The sequence below is a fragment of the Oncorhynchus mykiss genome, chromosome 17 (assembly GCF_013265735.2).
Source record: "Oncorhynchus mykiss isolate Arlee chromosome 17, USDA_OmykA_1.1, whole genome shotgun sequence".
NCBI lineage: Eukaryota > Metazoa > Chordata > Actinopteri > Salmoniformes > Salmonidae > Oncorhynchus > Oncorhynchus mykiss.
The window spans coordinates 28,535,827-28,555,044 of record NC_048581.1 but is presented as its reverse complement, the minus strand read 5'-3'; positions in this window follow the sequence as shown (position 1 = coordinate 28,555,044).

Below are 19,218 nucleotides of genomic sequence, written 5' to 3'. Positions count from 1 at the left end.
CACACCGGACCTATTTTTCTTTGCATATCCCCGGATTTCAACCACAAGCTCTGGACATTTACAGCTGGATCTCGCAGCTAGCTAGCTGCTATCCGTGTGACTATTGGTTTACGTCGATCCCGGAGCAAACATCAATTATTCCGGAGCTAGCCAGCTGAAGAGTTCCATCAGCCACTCCTGAGCTACAATCACCTATCTGGACCCGTGTTTTACTGCCGATGCGGAGCCCCACCGGGCCTTTCTTCACTGGACTACCGACGTTATCTGCCCGAGGGAGTTATCCAACTGGCCACTCCGTCGCGACGCTACCTGAATGCCCATCTGCGGCCCGTTAATCGTTAGCTGTCTCATCGGCTGCTATCTGAATAGGTCTATCGGACAATTGTTCTTGGGTCACTATAACTATATCTATTTTGCCAATTGGATTGATCCCCTCTACCACACGGAACCCCACTAATCTACCGACGGAAACGCATGAGGTGGCTAAAAACAGACCTCCATCCTATGCTAGCTTGCTACCGATGGCCCGGCTAGCTGTCTGAATTGCCGTTACCCCAACCAACCTCACTACTCACTGGACCCTTATGATCACTCGACTAAGCATGCCTCTCCTTAATGTCAATATGCCTTGTCCATTGCTGTTCTGGTTAGTGTTTATTGGCTTATTTCACTGTAGAGCCTCTAGCCCTGCTCATTATACCTTATCCAACCTTTCTAGAGACAATATCTCTCTCATCATCACTCAATACCTAGGTTTACCTCCACTGTATTCACATCCTACCATACCTTTGTCTGTACATTATACCTTGAAGCTATTTTATCGCCCCCAGAAACCTCCTTTTACTCTCTGTTCCGGTTGTTCTAGACGACCAATTCTCATAGTTTTTAGCCGTACCCTTATCCTACTCCTCCTCTATTCCTCTGGTGATGTAGAGGTGAATCCAGGCCCTTCAGTGCCTAGCTCCACTCCTATTCCCCAGGCGCTCTCTTTTGATGACTTCTGTAACCGTAATAGCCTTGGTTTCATGCATGTTAACATTGGAAGCCTCCTCTCTAAGTTTGTTTTATTCACTACTTTAGCACACTCTGCCAACCCGGATGTTCTAGCCGTGTCTGAATCCTAGCTTAGGAAGACCACCAAAAAATCTTGAAATCTCCATCCCTAACTATAACATTTTCCTACAAGATAGAACGACCAAAGGCGGGCGCTGTTGCAACCCACTGCAGAGATAGCCTGCAGAGTTCTGTCCTACTATCCAGGTCTGTACCAAACAATTCGAACTTCTACTTTTAAAAATCCACCTCTCTAAAAACAATTCTCTCACCGCTGCCGCCTGCTAGAGACCACACTCTGCCCCCAGCTGTGCTCTGTACACCATTTGTGAACTGATTGCCCTCCATCTATCCTCAGAGCTCGTGCTGCTAGGACACCTAAACTGGAACATGCTTAACACCCCAGCCATCCTACAATCTAAGCTTGATGCCCTCAATCTTACACAAATTATCAATGAACCTACCAGGTACCACCCCAAAGTCGTAAACATGGGCACCCTCATAGATATCATCCTAACCAACTTGCCCTCTAAATACACCTCTGCTGTTTTCAACCACGATCTCAGCGATCACTGCCTCATTGCTTGCATCCATAATGGGTCAGCTGTCAAACGACCTCCACTCATCACTGTCAAATGCTCCCTGAAACACTTCAGCGAGCAGGCCTTTCTGATCGACCTGGAAGGATATTGATCTCATCCCTTCAGTAGAGGATGCCTGATTATTTTTTTTAAATGCCTTCCTCACCATCTTAAATAAGCATGCCCCATTCAAGAAATGTAGAACCGGGAACAGATATAGCCCTTGGTTCTCTCCAGACCTGACTGCCCTTAACCAACACAAAAACATCCTATGGTGTTCTGCATTAGCATCGAACAGCCCCCGTGATATGCAACTTTTCAGGGAAGCTAGAACCCAATATACACAGGTAAAAGAAAAGCCAAGGCTAGCTTTTTCAAGCAGAAATTTGCATCCTGCAACACAAACTCAAAACATTTCTGGCACACTGTAAAGTCCATGAAGAATAAGAACACCTCCTCTGCTGCCCACTGCACTGAGGATAGGAAACTCTGTCACCACCGATAAATCCACAATATTTGAGAATTTCAATAAGCATTTTTCTACGGCTGGCCATGCTTTCCACCTGGCTACCCCTACCCCGGTCAACAGCACTGCACTCCCCACAGCAACTCGCCCAAGCCTTCCCCATTTCTCCTTCTCCCAAATCCAGTCAGCTGATGTTCTGAAAGAGCTGCAAAATCTGGACTCCTACAAATCAGCCGGGCTACAATCTGGACCCTTTCTTTCTAAAATGATCTGCCGAAATTGTTGCAACCCCTATTACTAGCCTGTTCAACCTCTCTTTCGTGTCATCTGAGATTACAAAGATTAGAAAGCAGCTGCGGTTATCCCCCTCTTCAAAGGGGGAGGACACACTCTTGACCCAAATTGCTACAGACCTATATCTATCCTACCCTGCCTTTCTAAGGTCTTCGAAAGCCAAGTCAACAAAGAGATTACCGACCATTTAGAATCCCACCATACCTTCTCCGCTATGCAGTCTGGTTTCAGAGCTGGTCATGGGTGCACCTCAGCCACGCTCAAAGTCCTAAACGATATCTTAACCTCCATTGATAAGAAACAATACTGTGCAGCCATATTCATTGACCTGGCCAAGGCTTTCGACTTTGTCAACCACCACATCCTCATTGGCAGACTCGATAGCCTTGGTTTCTCAAATGATTGCCTCGCCTGGTTCATCAACTACTTCTCTGATAGAGTTCAGTGTGTCAAATCGGAGGGCCTGTTGTCCGGGCCTCTGGCAGTCTCTATGGGGATGCCACAGGGTTCAATTCTTGGACCGACTCTCTTCTCTGTATACATCAATGATGTCGCTCTTGCTGCTGGTGAGTCTCTGATCCACCTCTACGCAGACGACATCATTCTGTACACTTCTGGGCCTTCTTTGGATACTGTGTTAACAACACTCCAGACGAGCGTCAATGCCATACAACTCTCCTTCCGTGGCCTCCAATTGTTCTTAAATACAAGTTAAACTAAATGCATACTCTTCAACCGATTGCTGCCCGCACCTGCCCGCCCGTCCCACATCACTACTCTGGACGGTTCTGACTTAAAATATGTGGACAACTACAAATACCTAGGTGTCTGGTTAGACTGTAAACTCTCCTTCCAAACTCACATCAACCATCTCCAATCCAAAGTTAAATCTAGAATTGCCTTCTTATTTCGCAGCAAAGCATCCCTCACTCCTGCGGCTCATGCAAACATAACCTTGTAAAACTGGCCATCCTACCGATCCTCGACTTTGGCGATGTAATTTACAAAATAGCCTCCAATACCCTACTCAATAAATTGGATGCAGTCTATCACAGTGCCATCCGTTTTGTCACCAAAGCCACATATACTACCTAGCACTGCGACCTGTACGCTCTCGTTGGCTGGCCCTCGCTTCATACTCCTCGCCAAACCCACTGGCTCCAGGTCATCTACAAGACCCTGCTAGGTAAAGTCCCCCCTTATCTCAGCTCGCTGGTCACCATAGCAGCACCCACCTGTAGCACCCGCTCCAGCAGGTATATCTCTCTGGTCACCCTGAAAATCAATTCTTCCTTTGGCCACTTCATCTTCCAGTTCTCTGCTGCCAATGACTGGAACGAACTGCAAAAATCTCTGAAACTGGAAATGTGACAGGTTAAAGAAAATATTCATAGCCTGTTATACATTAAAAAGTATTAGTAAGTTCATAGTATGTAAGGATCTTAAAACATCTAAGGTTAAAAATATAATGCATTCAGTATTAGTGGATAGAGATTGATAACATTCATATAATTGTGTTGAAGTTCAAATCCGTCAAGCGTACAAAGGGTACAAATTGTGAGAGGAATGTGTAAACGTTATATTGATTACTTTATTTTGTGGTGCCTAATGGAAGGGTAAAAGTGTTAATCTGTGATCTACTAAATGCTCTTAATTTATAAGCCTAAAATCGATTGCTCTGGTCTCCACCCATGAGGAAACAAACCGTATCACTCGTGATTATTTCTCCCCTTTTCAGGTACGTTATTGATGATAAAAAAATAGTAATTTAAATGCAATAACTCGCTAACATGTCAAGAGTGTTTAAGGTGTGTCTTAGTAGCATCTTGAGGAAGTTAGAATTAAGTTTGCAGAGAGTAATATGAGCCCTGCTCGGTTGTAGCGAAGAATAGCTTCGTACAGAGAGTAGCTGCCATTTTATGTCGATTGTGAATGAACATGTGCGTTGTTAATAAGATATTTTGCGGTGTTATTTGTATAATGGTTTTTCAAATACTTTATTGCCTTTTGATAAATTGAGTTATGGTTTACTGAGTTAAAGCTTTGTGCTTGACAGTTATATTGACATTAGTAACTGTTTCAGTGAATTAGTGTATACTGTTGTGACTTGAATAAGCCTTGCACCCTAAAAACTATCTATTTCCTGTAGATCTGGTGTTCTGTAAAATGTGTTACTTTTGTAAAATGATTGCACTAAAAGTTATTATTGAGGAAATGATACCGTATCACTCTCGTGATTATTTCTCCCCTTTTTCAGGGAAGTAACAGAAACACTTATCTCCCTCACTAGCTTTAAGCACCAGCTGTCAGAGCAGCTCACCAATTACTGCACCTGTACATAGCCTATCTATATTTTAGCCCAAACAACTACCTTTCCCCCTAATGTTTTTTTTTTGTTGCTCCTTTGCACCCCATTATTTCTATCTCTACTTTGCACATTCTTCCACTGCAAATCTACAATTTTTACTTGCTATATTATATTTACTTTGCCACCATGGCCTTTTTTTTACTTTACCTCCCTTATCTCACCTCATTTGCTCACATTGTATATAGACTTATTTTTCTACTGTATTATTGACTGTATGTTTGTTTTACTCCATGTTTAACTCTGTGTTGTTGTATGTGTCGAACTGCTTCGCTTGATCTTGGCCAGGTCACAATTGTAAGTGAGAACTTGTTCTCAACTTGCCTACCTGGTTAAATAAAGGTGAAATAAAAAATAAATATATAAACACATCAGTTTATTTTATACTATAGGTCAGGGGTGTCAAAATCATTCCATGGAGGGCCTAGTGTCTGCGGGTTTTTCCTTTCAATCAAGACCTAGATAACCAGGTGAAGGGGGTTCTTTACTAATTAGTGACCTTAATTCATCAATCAGGTACAAGGGAGGAGCGAAATCCCACAGATGCTCGGCCCTCCATGGAATGAGTTTGACACATTCTGTAGTGTAATAATGTTATCTTCATAATAACATTTTGTTTATATTTGATATCATTCAATTTCACCCAACCATTTAACATGCTCTTTCAACAAATGCACATTAGATGATAGTATGATTCAGTATGATGTCATTAACAAATCAACACGGACAAATAAATAGGCTGCGAACTCTTTATGCGATTCCTTTAAAGAAACATAATCCTGGGACTGTCACGCCCTGACCCGAGAGAGCCTTTTTATGTCTCTATTTTGGTTTGGTCAGGGTGTGATTTGGGTGGACATTCTATGTTTTGTTTTCTATGTTTCTTTATTTCTATGTTTTGGCCGGGTATGGTTCACAATCGAGGACAGCTGTCAATCGTTGTCTCTGATTGGGAATCATACTTAGGTAGCCCTTTTTCCCCTCCTTCAGTGTGGATAGTTGACTTTTGTTAGTGGCACTTTAGCCCTGTAAGCTTCATGGTTGTTTCTTCGTTTGTTGTTTTGTTGGCGACATTTTAAATAAAATAAAAATGTACGCTCACCACGCTGCACTTTGGTCCACTTCTTTCGACGGCCATTGTCAAAGGACAGTTAGTCTAATGGGTGTGGATCACAGCCCTGTACATGTAGCACCTTTTGCATCTATAAGGTTGAGATAATCTATAAAGTTTGATCTCGGCTGACGACACTGAAGCAGTCAGACAGCTCCAATAAAATATATGATTTGAGGTCACGGTCTAAATTCCCCAAACAAATTACTTTAATTACAGACGATTATAAAGATACTGGAGTCAATAAACAGGGAGGTGAATAACTCAATTGAACGGTTTCAAGTTCCAAGGGTGGGAAGGAACTGGGGTAATAAAAGCATTGTAATGGTGAATTCTTATTGGGACAGGGTGGGACAAGACCAATATAAACAGTGTGACTGAGGACAGTTGAGTAAGACTCAGAGCTATGGCATAAACAGTACTCTATGTAATGGTTCATGCTTGAGCCGGCCTGTTATTGAGTTAGGAGTGAGATTGGAGACAGTGAAGAACGGGCCTACAGGTAGTCGAGTGGTTAAGAGCGTTGGGCCAGTAACTGAAAGGTCGCTCTTTTGAATCCCTGAGCCAACTACGTGAAAAATATGCCGATGTGCCCTTGAGCAAGGCACTTAACCCTAATTGCTCCTGTAAGTTGCTCTAAATAAGAATCTGCTAAATGCCTAAAATATGTATACACTGCTCAAAAAAAATAAAGGAAACACTTAAACAACACACTGTAACTCCAAGTCAATCACACTTCTGTGAAATCAAACTGTCCACTTAGGAAGCAACACTGATTGACAATAAATGTCACATGCTGTTGTGCAAATGGAATAGACAATAGGTGGAAATTATAGGCAATTAGCAAGACACCCCCAATAAAGGAGTGGTTCTGCAGGTGATAACCACAGACCACTTCTCAGTTCCTATGCTTCCTGTCTGATGTTTTGGTCACTTTTGAATGCTGGCGGTGCTTTCACTCTAGTGGTAGCACGAGACGGAGTCTACAACCCACACAAGTGGCTCAGGTAGTGCAGCTCATCCAGGATGACACATCAATGCGGGCAGTGGCAAGAAGGTTTGCTGTGTCTGTCAGCGTAGTGTCTAGAGCATGGAGGCGCTGCCAGGAGACAGGCCAGTACATCAGGAGACGTGGAGGAGGCCGTAGGAGGGCAACAACCCAGCAGCAAGACCGCTACCTCCGCCTTTGTGCCTGACTTCCAGCAGGCCACAAATGTGCATGTGTCTACTCAAACGGTCAGAAACAGACTCCATGAGGGTGGTAATGAGGGCCCGACGTCCACAGGTAGGGGTTGTGCTTACAGCCCAACAATGTGCAGGACGTTTGGCATTTGCCAGAGAACACCAAGATTGGCAAATTTGCCACTGGCGCCCTGTGATCTTCACAGATGAAAGCAGGTTCACACTGAGCACATGTGACAGACGTGACAGTCTGGAGACGCCGTGGAGAACGTTCTGCTGCCTGCAACATCCTCCAGCATGACTGGTTTGGCGGTGGGTCAGTCATGGTGTGGGGTGGCATTTCTTTGGGGGGCTGCACAGCCCTCCATGTGCTCGCCAGAGGTAGCCTGACTGCCATTAGATACCAAGAGGAGATCCTCAGACCCCTTGTGAGACCATATACTGGTGCTGTTGGCCCTGGGTTCCTCCTAATGCAAGACAATGCTAGACCTCATGTGGCTGGAGTGTGTCAGCAGTTCCTGCAAGAGGAAGGCATTGCTGCTATGGACTGGCCCGCCTGTTCCCCAGACCTGAATCCAATTGAGCACATCTGGGACATCATGTCTCGCTCCATCCACCAACGCCACGTTGCACCACAGACTGTCCAGGAGTTGGCGGATGCTTTTGTCCAGGTCTGGGAGGAGATCCCTAAGGATCTCATCAGGAATACAGTGCCTTGCGAAAGTATTCGGCCCCCTTGAACTTTGCGACCTTTTGCCACATTTCAGGCTTCAAACATAAAGATATAAAACTGTATTTTTTTGTGAAGAATCAACAACAAGTGGGACACAATCATGAAGTGGAACGACATTTATTGGATATTTCAAACTTTTTTAACAAATCAAAAACTGAAAAATTGGGCGTGCAAAATTATTCAGCCCCTTTACTTTCAGTGCAGCAAACTCTCTCCAGAAGTTCAGTGAGGATCTCTGAATGAACCAATGTTGACCTAAATGACTAATGATGATAAATGCAATCCACCTGTGTGTAATCAAGTCTCTGTATAAATGCACCTGCACTGTGATAGTCTCAGAGGTCCGTTAAAACCGCAGAGAGTATCATGAAGAACAAGGAACACACCAGGCAGGTCCGAGATACTGTTGTAAAGAAGTTTAAAGCCGGATTTGGATACAAAAAGATTTCCCAAGCTTTAAACATCCCAAGGAGCACTGTGCAAGCGATAATATTGAAATGGAAGGGGTATCAGACCACTGCAAATCTACCAAGACCTGGCCGTCCCTCTAAACTTTCAGCTCATACAAGGAGAAGACTGATCAGAGATGCAGCCAAGAGGCCCATGATCACTCTGGATGAACTGCAGAGATCTACAGCTGAGGTGGGAGACTCTGTCCATAGGACAACAATCAGTCGTATATTGCACAAATCTGGCCTTTATGGAAGAGTGGCAAGAAGAAAGCCATTTCTTAAAGATATCCATAAAAAGTGTTGTTTAAAGTTTGCCACAAGCCACCTGGGAGACACACCAAACATGTGGAAGAAGGTGCTCTGGTCAGATTAAACCAAAATTGAACTTTTTGGCAACAAAGCAAAACGTTATGTTTGGCGTAAAAGCAACACAGCTGAACACACCATCCCCACTGTCAAACATGGTGGTGGCAGCATCATGGTTTGGGCCTGCTTTTCTTCAGCAGGGACAGGGAAGATGGTTAAAATTGATGGGAAGATGGATGGAGCCAAATACAGGACCATTCTGGAAGAAAACCTGATGGAGTCTGCAAAAGACCTGAGACTGGGGCGGAGATTTGTCTTCCAACAAGACAATGATCCAAAACATAAAGCAAAATCTACATTGGAATGGTTAAAAAATAAACATATCCTGGTGTTAGAATGGCCAAGTCAAAGTCCAGACCTGAATCCAATCGAGAATCTGTGGAAAGAACTGAAAACTGCTGTTCACAAATGCTCTCCATCCAACCTCACTGAGCTCGAGCTGTTTTGCAAGGAGGAATGGGAAAAAATGTCAGTCTCTCGATGTGCAAAACTGATAGAGACATACCCCAAGCGACTTACAGCTGTAATCGCAGCAAAAGGTGGCGCTACAAAGTATTAACTTAAGGGGGCTGAATAATTTTGCACGCCCAATTTTTCAGTTTTTGATTTGTTAAAAAAGTTTGAAATATCCAATAAATGTCGTTCCACTTCATGATTGTGTCCCACTTGTTGTTGATTCTTCACAAAAAAATACAGTTTTATATCTTTATGTTTGAAGCCTGAAATGTGGCAAAAGGTCGCAAAGTTCAAGGGGGCCGAATACTTTCGCAAGGCACTGTATGCCCAGGCGTTGTAGGGAGGTCATACAGGCACATGGAGGCCACACACACTACTGAGCCTCATTTTGACTTGTTTTAAGGACATTACATCAAAGTTGGATCAGCCTGTAGTGTGCTTTTCCACTTTTGAGTGTGATTCCAAATCCAGACCTCCATGGGTTGATAAAGCACATTCAACTATGTACTATGTACAGAAAAAAGTATTTAATAAGAATATTTCATTCATTCAGATCTAGGATGTGTTATTTTCGTGTTCCCATTATTTTTTTGAGCAGTGTATATTGGATGAGAAAACAAAGTGAGTGTGAGATAGGGATGTGAAAGTAGTGATTGATAAATTTAGCATATTTAAGTTGACAAAACAAACATGCTTTACCATATTTCAGTGTTGATCAAATGATCATGTATGATGTTTGGTTGAATTGTCCCAAAATACACAATAAAAGATGTGTTTCAGTATCTACTGTATTTGATCATTGTGTATTTGTTTTGAACATGATCTCTCAAATAGTTTCTCCTCTCATTCAGCTGTGTTCCACCAGATGGCAGCAAGCACTTCCTACTGTATGATTTGGTCTTGGCTTTGATTTTCAATGGTGCCAAGTATCAAATGGTATCATTTTGAGAGGGCTTTAGAGAACTCTGTCATCATCAAGGCAAATATTTATGGGACCTGCACTAAAATAAGTGTTTTCCTTTTAACAAAATGTGGTTGTCATCTTTGTAGGGGAAAACGTGTTTTCATATCTACATCCACATAGAAATTCACATAATCACAACCTCACCAACCTTAGACAAACATCAGGGCCGTAACTACATATGAGGACACCGAGGTCCGGACCTTGGTCATTTTTTCTAATTTAAAAATAAAAAATAACAATAAAATATATACAGTACCAGTCAAAAGTTTGGACATACCTAATAGTTAAAGGGTTGTTCTTTACTTTTTAATATTTTCTTCAATGTAGAAATGTAGCAAAGACATCAAAATCATGAAATAACTCATATGGAATAATGTACTAAGCAAAAAAGTGTTAAACAAATCAGAACATATTTTAGATTTATCCACCCTTTGCCTTGATGACCGCTTTGCACACTTGGCATTCTCTCAACCAGCTTCATGAGGAATGCTTTTCCAACTGTCTTGAAGGAGTTCCCACATATTCTGAGCACTTGTTGGCTGCTTTTCCTTCACTCTGCGGTCCAACTCATCCCAAACCATCACAATTGGGTTGAGGTCAGGTCATCTGATGCAGCACTCCATCACTCTCCTTGGTCAAATAGCCCTTACACAGCCTAGGGGTGTGTTGGGTCAAATCAAATCAAATCAAATGTATTTATATAGCCCTTCGTACATCAGCTGATATCTCAAAGTGCTGTACAGAAACCCAGCCTAAAACCCCAAACAGCAAGCAATGCAGGTGTAGAAGCACGGTGGCTAGGAAAAACTACCTAGAAAGGCCAAAACCTAGGAAGAAACCTAGAGAGGAACCAGGCTATGTGAGGTGGCTAGTCCTCTTCTGGCTGTGCCGGGTGGAGATTATAACAGAACATGGCCAAGATGTTCATAAATGACCAGCATGGTCGAATAATAATAAGGCAGAACAGTTGAAACTGGAGCAGCAGTCATTGTCCTGTTGAAAAACAAATGATACTCCCACATGATAGTCGCTGCAAAATGCTGTGGAAGCCATGCTGGTTAAGTGTGCCTTGAATTCTAAATAAATCACAGACAGTGTCACCAGCAAAGTACTCACAAACCATCACACCTCCTCCTCCATACTTCATAGTTTGAACCACACATGCAGAGATCATCCTCTGCGTCTTACAAAGACATGGCAGTTCGAAACAAAAATCTCAAATTTGGACTCATCAGACCAAAGCAATCATTTCCACTGGTCTAATGTCCATTGCTCGTGTTTCTTGACCCAAGCAAGTCTCTTCTTCTTATTGATGTACTTTAATAGTGGTTTCTCTGCAGCAATTCGACCATGAAGGTCTGATTCACACAGTCCCCTCTGAATGGTTGATGTTGGGATGTGTCTGTTACTTGAACTCTGTGAAGCATTTATTTGGGCTGCAATTTCTGGGGCTGGTAACTCTAATAAACTTATCCTCTTCAGCAGAGGTAACTCTGGGTCTTCCATTCCTGTGGTGGTCCTCATGAGAGCCAGTTTCATCATAGTGCTTGATGTTTTTTGTGACTGCACTTGAAGAAATTTCAAAGTTCTTGACATTTTCCGTATTGACTGACCTTCATTTCTTAAAGTAATGATGGACTATCATTTATCTTTGCTTATTTGAGTTGTTCTTGACATAATATGGACTTGGTCTTTTACCAAATCTTCTGTATACCCACCTACCTTGTCACAACACAACTGATTGCCTCAAACGCATTAAGACAGAAATAAATTCCACAAATTAACTTTTAACAAGGCACACCTGTTAATTGAAATGCATTCCAGGTGACTACCTCATGAAGCTGGTTGAGATGATGCCAAAAGTGTGCAAAGCTGTCATCAAGGCGAATCTCACATCTCAAATCTGTTGTAATTTGTTTAACACTTTTTTGGTTACTACATGATTCCATATGTGTTATTTCATAGTTTTGGTTTCTTCACTTTTATTCTACAATGTAGAAAATAGTTATTTTTTTAAACTTGCAATGACTAGATGTGTCCAAACTTTTGACTGGTACTGTATATTTTGTACACAATAAAGAAATTAAATGATGGGTCAAAATCTAAATATTGCTCCCAACACTGATCAAAGCTCAGAAAAATTATAAGCTATTCTTGATCTGACTGAGCTCTAATTAAAAATAAAAACGACTCGGAGAATGAGTACAGAACAGGTAAATAGTCGCTTGTAGATATTTTACGTCAGTCAGTTAGGAGACTTCTATTGTAAAAATGGCTAGCTGGAGCTTGTCTGAGTGGTTGGCTGTGAATACCCTCACACGCTAGTACTTAATGCTGATATAATTGGTTCTGACTCGCTACAGACTGTCCGGCCAGAACAGTACGGATGCTTCTTAGACCAGGACTTTTATTATCTTCATCACCACCACACACTATAGTATTCACACTCACAGACAGAAATCATCAGTTTACATAGGATGAACTTGTGGTTCAATTATAATCTGTCTGGTTTGAGCCCTGAATGCTGATTGGCTGACAGCCGTGGTATATCAGACCGCATACCACGAGTATGACAAAACATGTATTTTTACTGCTCTAATTACTTTGGTAACCAGTTTATAATAGCAATCATGCACCTCAGGGGTTTGTGGTATATGGCCAATATACAACGGCTAAGGGCTGTGTCCAGGCACTCTGCGATGCGTCTTGCTTAAGATCAGCCCTTAGCCGGGGTATATTTTCCATATACCACACCCCCTCATGCCTTATTGCTTAAATATACAATGTTGTAAGCTATGCAAAAGGAATATCTACACAGGAAATAGAGGCATGGCATCTACGAAGGGATATTCACATAACAGCTGTACTGTATATGTACCCACTGGGGAGCCAGGCCCAGCTAATCAGAATGAATTTTTCCCCACAAAAGGGTTTTATTACATTCAGAAATATATATTTCTGTTGTTCAGTATACATAATATGCAGCAGTATTATTCAGCTACAGATGTAACAAGATAATGAGGCCTTGCTTCCAGCCAATCACCATAAAGTAGCATTAACCCACCTGACAATAAACCCGACAACTCACTTCTTCCTAAAATAAACACACTGATAACTTGGTCGGCAGCCAAATTTGCATCATTGTCTGCAGACAACGATAACAACTCTGACCTTGAGTGGGAGGGGTCAGAGTCCAAATGTGCATTCGGGCACTCTGATTGGTGGAAACCAGGAGGCTGTGATAGACAGCTGAGAAGAGGAGAAATCATCCTAAAGTGGGGAAAGTCACGTGCACAGGCATGGCTTTGAAATGTGTTTATTTATTTTTTACATCTATTGCAGTAACGTTGAAGGGCTCTTACTACTTAGCCAGCTAGAAGGATGAAGTAATAAGCTAACTTTAAACCGAGCCTACCTTAGCAGGAGCAAAAAAATAGGCTTCTAAGTTCTCATAACTTTGCTTTACAGAGAGCAGGCTACTGAGACAGACAGTGATTTGGCGGTCAGTGGTGAGGCTGAAGCAGCCTGCAATGCATGCAGAAGGAAACAGAGGAGACAGAGAGAGAGAGAGAGAGAGAGAGAGGAAGCAATCAGAGAGAGGTTAGTACAGTGGTTCACAAACTTGGAGTCTGGTCTCCATGCAGGGTCCACTAAGAAAATCTGTACTAATCTTATCAAACAAGTAAGGAACCGAAAAAAAAGAAGATATGTTTCAATATGAACATCTCCACATGGCGTATTTATTTTCGGCCTCCATTAAATTGCAATCAGAATGCAAACAATACAGTTCTAAAATGTGACATGTTTTCGTTTATACCGTGATTGTTCATCATATCTCGATTTGCTCACTGGACTTTATAGTTTATTATATTAATACAAAATCGTAAGTAATATTCTAGTAATTCATGTGAATGTGATAATCCAATCATGTGTGCTCCATTTATGTCTGTTTGTGCAGAGTTTTATTGGTAATGCCTAGGAATACAAAATGTGAACGCTACGTAGTTTGAAAAAAGAGATACCTATGTAAACAGTTGATTATTTTATGCAATTCATCATTACATCTGATTGAACTTTCGCTGATGCTACGTGTCAGAATGAATAATTTCTCATATTTCCCCCCTTTCAGGGGTATAACATTACAATTGCATAGCTAATAGGCTATACAGTGCATTCTTAAAGTATTCAGACATTTAACTTTTTCCACATTTTGTTATGTTACAGCCTTATTCTATAATGGTTTAAATATTTTTTTCCCTCAACAATCTAACATGTTTTTAGAAAAGAAAACGGGAATATCACATTTACATAAGAATTCAGACCCTTTACTCAGCACTTTGTTGAAGCACCTTTGGCAGCAATTACAGCCTCAAGACTTCTTGGGTATGACGCTACAAGCTTGGCACACCTGTATTTAGGGAGTTTCTCCCATTCTTCTCTGCATATCCTCTCAAGCTCTGTCAGGTTGAATGGCGAACGTCGCTGCACAGCTATTTTCAGGTCTCTCCAGAGATGTTTGATCTGGTTCAAGTCGGGGTTCTGGCTGGGCCACTCAAGGACATTGAGAGACTTGTTCTGAAGCCACTCCTGTGTTGTCTTGACTGTGTGCTTAGGGTCATTGTCCTGTTGGAAGGTGAACCTTCGCCCCCAGTCTGAGGTCCTGAGCGCTCTGGATCATGTTTTCATCAAGGATCTCTCTGTACTTTGCTTCATTCATCTTTCCCTTGATCCTGACTAGTCCCCCAGTCCCTGCCACTGAAAAATATCCCCACAGCATGATGCTGTCACTATCATGCTTCACTGTAGGAATGATTTTGGTCAGGTGATGAGTGGTGCCTGGTTTCCTCCAGACGTGACGCTTGTCATTCAGGCCAAAGAGTTCAATCTTGCTTTCATCAGACCAGATAATCTTGTTTCTCATGGTTTGAGAGTCTTTAGGTGCCTTTTGGAAAACTCCAAGCTGGCTGTCATGTGGCTTTTACTAAGGAGTGGCTTTTGTCTGGCCAATCTACCATAAAGGCCTTATTGGTGGAGTCCTGCCGAGATGGTTGTCCTTCTGGAATGTTCTCCCATCTCCACAGAAGAACTCTGGACCTCTGTCAGAGTGACCATCGGGTTCTTGGTCACCTCCCTGACCAAGGCCCTTCTCACCCGATTGCTCAGTTTGGCCAGGTGGCCAGCTCTAGGAAGAGTCTTGTTGGTTCCAAACTTCTTCCATTTAATAATGATAGAGGCCACTGTGTTATTGGGGACCTTCAATGCTTCAGAAATGTTTTGGTACCCTTCCCCAGATCTGTGGCTCGACACAACTCTGCCTCGGAGCTCTATGGACAATTTCTGTAGGACCTTATTACTGTAGGACCTTATATAGTCATGTGTGTGCCTTTGCAAATCATGTCCAATCAATTACATTTACCACAGGTGGACTCCAATCAAGTTGTAGAAAATCTCAAGCAGTGACGCACCCCATCCAACCTGACAGAGCTTGAGAGGATATGCAGAGAAGAATGGGAGAAACTCCCCAAATACAGGTGTGTCAAGCTTGTACTGTACTGTAGCGTCATACCCAAGAAGAATCGAGGCTGTAAACGCTGCCAAAGGTGTTTCAACAAAGTACTGCGTAAAGGGTCTGAATACTTATGTAAATGTGATATTTCTGTTTTTTATATTTAATACATTTGCAAAAATGTCTAAAAACCTGTTTTTGCTTTGTCATTATGGGGTATTGTGTGTAGATTGAGGGAAAAAACATTTTCATCCATTTTAGAATAAGGCTGTAACGTAACAAAATGTGGAAAATGTGGAAAAAGTCAGAACTTTCTGAATACACTGTAAACTGCAAAAAGACAGAGGGTCATCCTGATTGGCTCTCGAACTATCATAAACCACACCAGAAGCTACAGCCTCAATATTGATGGTGCCAAGGTCCTCCCCTCCTTTGAGGTTCGCAACCTGCGTGAGATATTTGACAGTCGGCTCTCGTTTGAAGCGCACATCAAGAGTATGACCAAAGTAAAATGTCTTAATCTACGGAACATTTCCAAGTTACGACTTATGCTGCCACAACCTGCAGCTGAGTGACTCATCCACACCTTTATTTCATCCGTCTAGACTATTGTAACACCTTTTTTGTTGCCGCATCTGCCAAGTGCCTGAACAGGCTACAAAATGTCCAGAACTGTGCTGCATGTGCCCACACCCACACCTTCTCCTGCGAGCACATCATTCCAGGGCTGTTCAACCACTGTCTCTCCATATGTTCACGCATCGACTACAATATCCTGCTTCACACCTACCAAGCTATCCACAACTCTGGACCCAAGTACCTGTCTGACCTCATTCTACCCTCCTGCTCCACACGCACTCTTCGCTCCTCCAGGTCCATCTCCCTGATTTATTTTGCGCCTTGGGTTGGAAACATATTTAATATGGGCTATGATTGGACCAGAGTTGTTTTTATCAGGTCAGTTGGTTTAAATAAGTAAATAACTAATGGAAAAACTCCTGGCCTTGGGGATGATGAAAACCCTGTCAAACTGCAGCAACCTTGTGCTTGTTCATATTAATTAAATTTTAAAGAAGGACTACAGAGGTTTCAAATACACAGAGAAAGCAATATAATTGGACAATAAAACTCAAAGCTGAGCTTGCTTTATGCAGGTTTTATCAAGGCACAATGTGAGACCCAGATGCAGATGGTTGGAGTCTTACAATGTTTAATAATCCAAAGGGGTAGGCAAGAGAATGGTCGTGGACAGGCAAAAATGTCAAAACCCGGAGGTACAGAGTGGCAGAGTCCAGGAGGTACAGAGTGGCAGACAGGCTCATGGTCATGGCAGGCAGAATGGTCAGGCAGGCGGGTACAGAGTCCAGAAACAGGCAAGGGTCAAAACCGGGAGGACTAGAAAAAGGATAATAGCAAAAGGAGTACGGGCAAAACACGTTGGTTGACTTGACTAAACATACAAGAGGAACTGGCACAGAGAGACAGGAAACACAGGGATAAATACACTGGGAAAATAAGCGACACCTGGAGGGGGTGGAGACAATCGCAGGAACAGGTGTCTTTTATACTGACAACAAGTTCAAACAGGTGCCATTAATACAGGTAATGAGTGGAGGACAGAGGAGCCTCTTAAAGAAGAAGTTATAGGTCTGTGAGAGCCAGAAATCTTGCTTGTTTGTAGGTGACCAAATACTTATTTTTCACCATAATTTGCAAATAAATTCATAAAAAATCCTACAATGTGATGACAGGCCTCTCATCTTTTTAAGTGGGAGAACTTGCACAACTGGTGACTGACTAAATACTTTTTTGCCCCACTGTATGTGTTGTCAGCTTGCTAAATAAATAACAGAGGAAAGTTACAGAGCGCGCCTTGAGCTTTGTGCGTTGTGCCCATCCCGCACAACATGCGAAGAACCTGCAACAGCACTCCCATGTGAAGGACAGAGAAATGATGAAATTACGTCACTTTTCCCCTCTTAACGCTTTGCGCCAATATATTTTTATTAAACTAAATGAAAAGTGATGTGCCGCCACACCTGATTGAAAAGTGGTGTGGCAAATGTCGCCTCGCCACACGTTTTCCGGCGGCCCTGATGATACATCATTATGACATGAACTATGACATAAACTATATCGTTAACTATGACATGGCTTTCATGAACTATAGCAACCAGTACTGTCTCATTATCCAGGCCTATGACCAAAGTCAGTTGAATGTCTATTGTGGACTGTCTTTGGATGTCTATTGTGGACCAATATATTGTCCGCTAAGGGATTAAGGCCTTACAAAGGACACTGCCCATCATGGATGCCCCTCCTGTGAGTACTCAAATACCTACCTACTGTTTAACACCCTGAACATGAGGGGTACTATAGAAAATGAAAGCATTACCTCAGGTGGAAGTTTAATGGTTATATTTCAATTTCTTTGGTGTGCATAGATACTGTTTACTAGGCAGGGGTGCCGCCAGGGCATTTTGGGCTCCATGAAAAGCAGGGCAAGACTGCAAAGCCTGTTCTGGGACAAAGTGGGCCTCAAGTATTTTTTAATCAGTTTCAGCTTAATGAATGGTCTCTTAATGAATGCTCGCCAACCCAGACAGGAAGATTACGTCAGCGACTCAACCCACTCAAGTGACGCACCCCTCCTAGGGACGGCATGAAAGAGCACCAGTAAGCCAGTGACTCAGTCCCTGTAATAGGGTTAGAGGCAGAGAATCCCAGTGGAGAGAGGGGAACCGGCCAGGCACAGACAGCAAGGGCGGTTCGTTGCTCCAGTGCCTTTCCGTTCACTTTCACACTCCTGGGCCAGAATACACTCAATCATAGGACCTACTGAAGAGATGAGTCTTTAGTAAAGACTTAAAGGTTGAGACCGAGTCTGCGTCTCTCACATGGGTAGACAGACCATTCCATAAAAATGGAGCTCTATAGGAGAAAGTCCTGCCTCCAGCTGTTTGCTTAGAAATTATAGGGACAGTTAGGAGGCCTGCGTCTTGGGACCGTAGTGTACGTGTAGGTATGTAATCGGAAAGATAGGTAGGTAGGAGCAAACCCATGTAATGCTTTGTAAGTTAGCAGTAAAACCTTGAAATCAGCCCTTGCATTAACAGGAAGCCAGTGTAAGGAGGCTAGCATTAGAGTAATATGATCAAATTTTGGGGTTCTAGTCAGGATTCTAGCAGCTGTATTTAGCACTAACTGAAGTTTATTTAGTGCTTTATCCGAGTAGCCGGAAGGTAGAGCATTGTAGAGCACTTCTAACCTAGAAGTGACAAAAGCATGGATTCATTTTTCTGCATCATTTTTGGACAGATGTCTATGTATATAGGGCAGCAGCCTCTAAGGTGCAGGGTTGAGTAACCTGGTGGTGATGGCTGTTTAACAGTCTGATGGCCTTGAGATAGAAGCTGTTTTTCAGTCTCTCGGTCCCAGCTTTGATGCACCTGTACTGATCTCGCCTTCTGGATGGTAGCTGGGTGAACAGGCCGTGGCTTGGGTGGTTGATGTCCTTGATGATCTTTTTGGCCTTCCTGTGGCATCGGGTGCTGTAGGTGCCCTGGAGTGCAGGCAATGTGTCCCCGGTTATGCGTTGGGCTGACCGCACCACCCTCTGGAGAGCCCTGCAGTTGAGGGTGGTGCAGTTGCTGCACCAGGCGGTGATACAGCCCGACAGGATGCTCTCA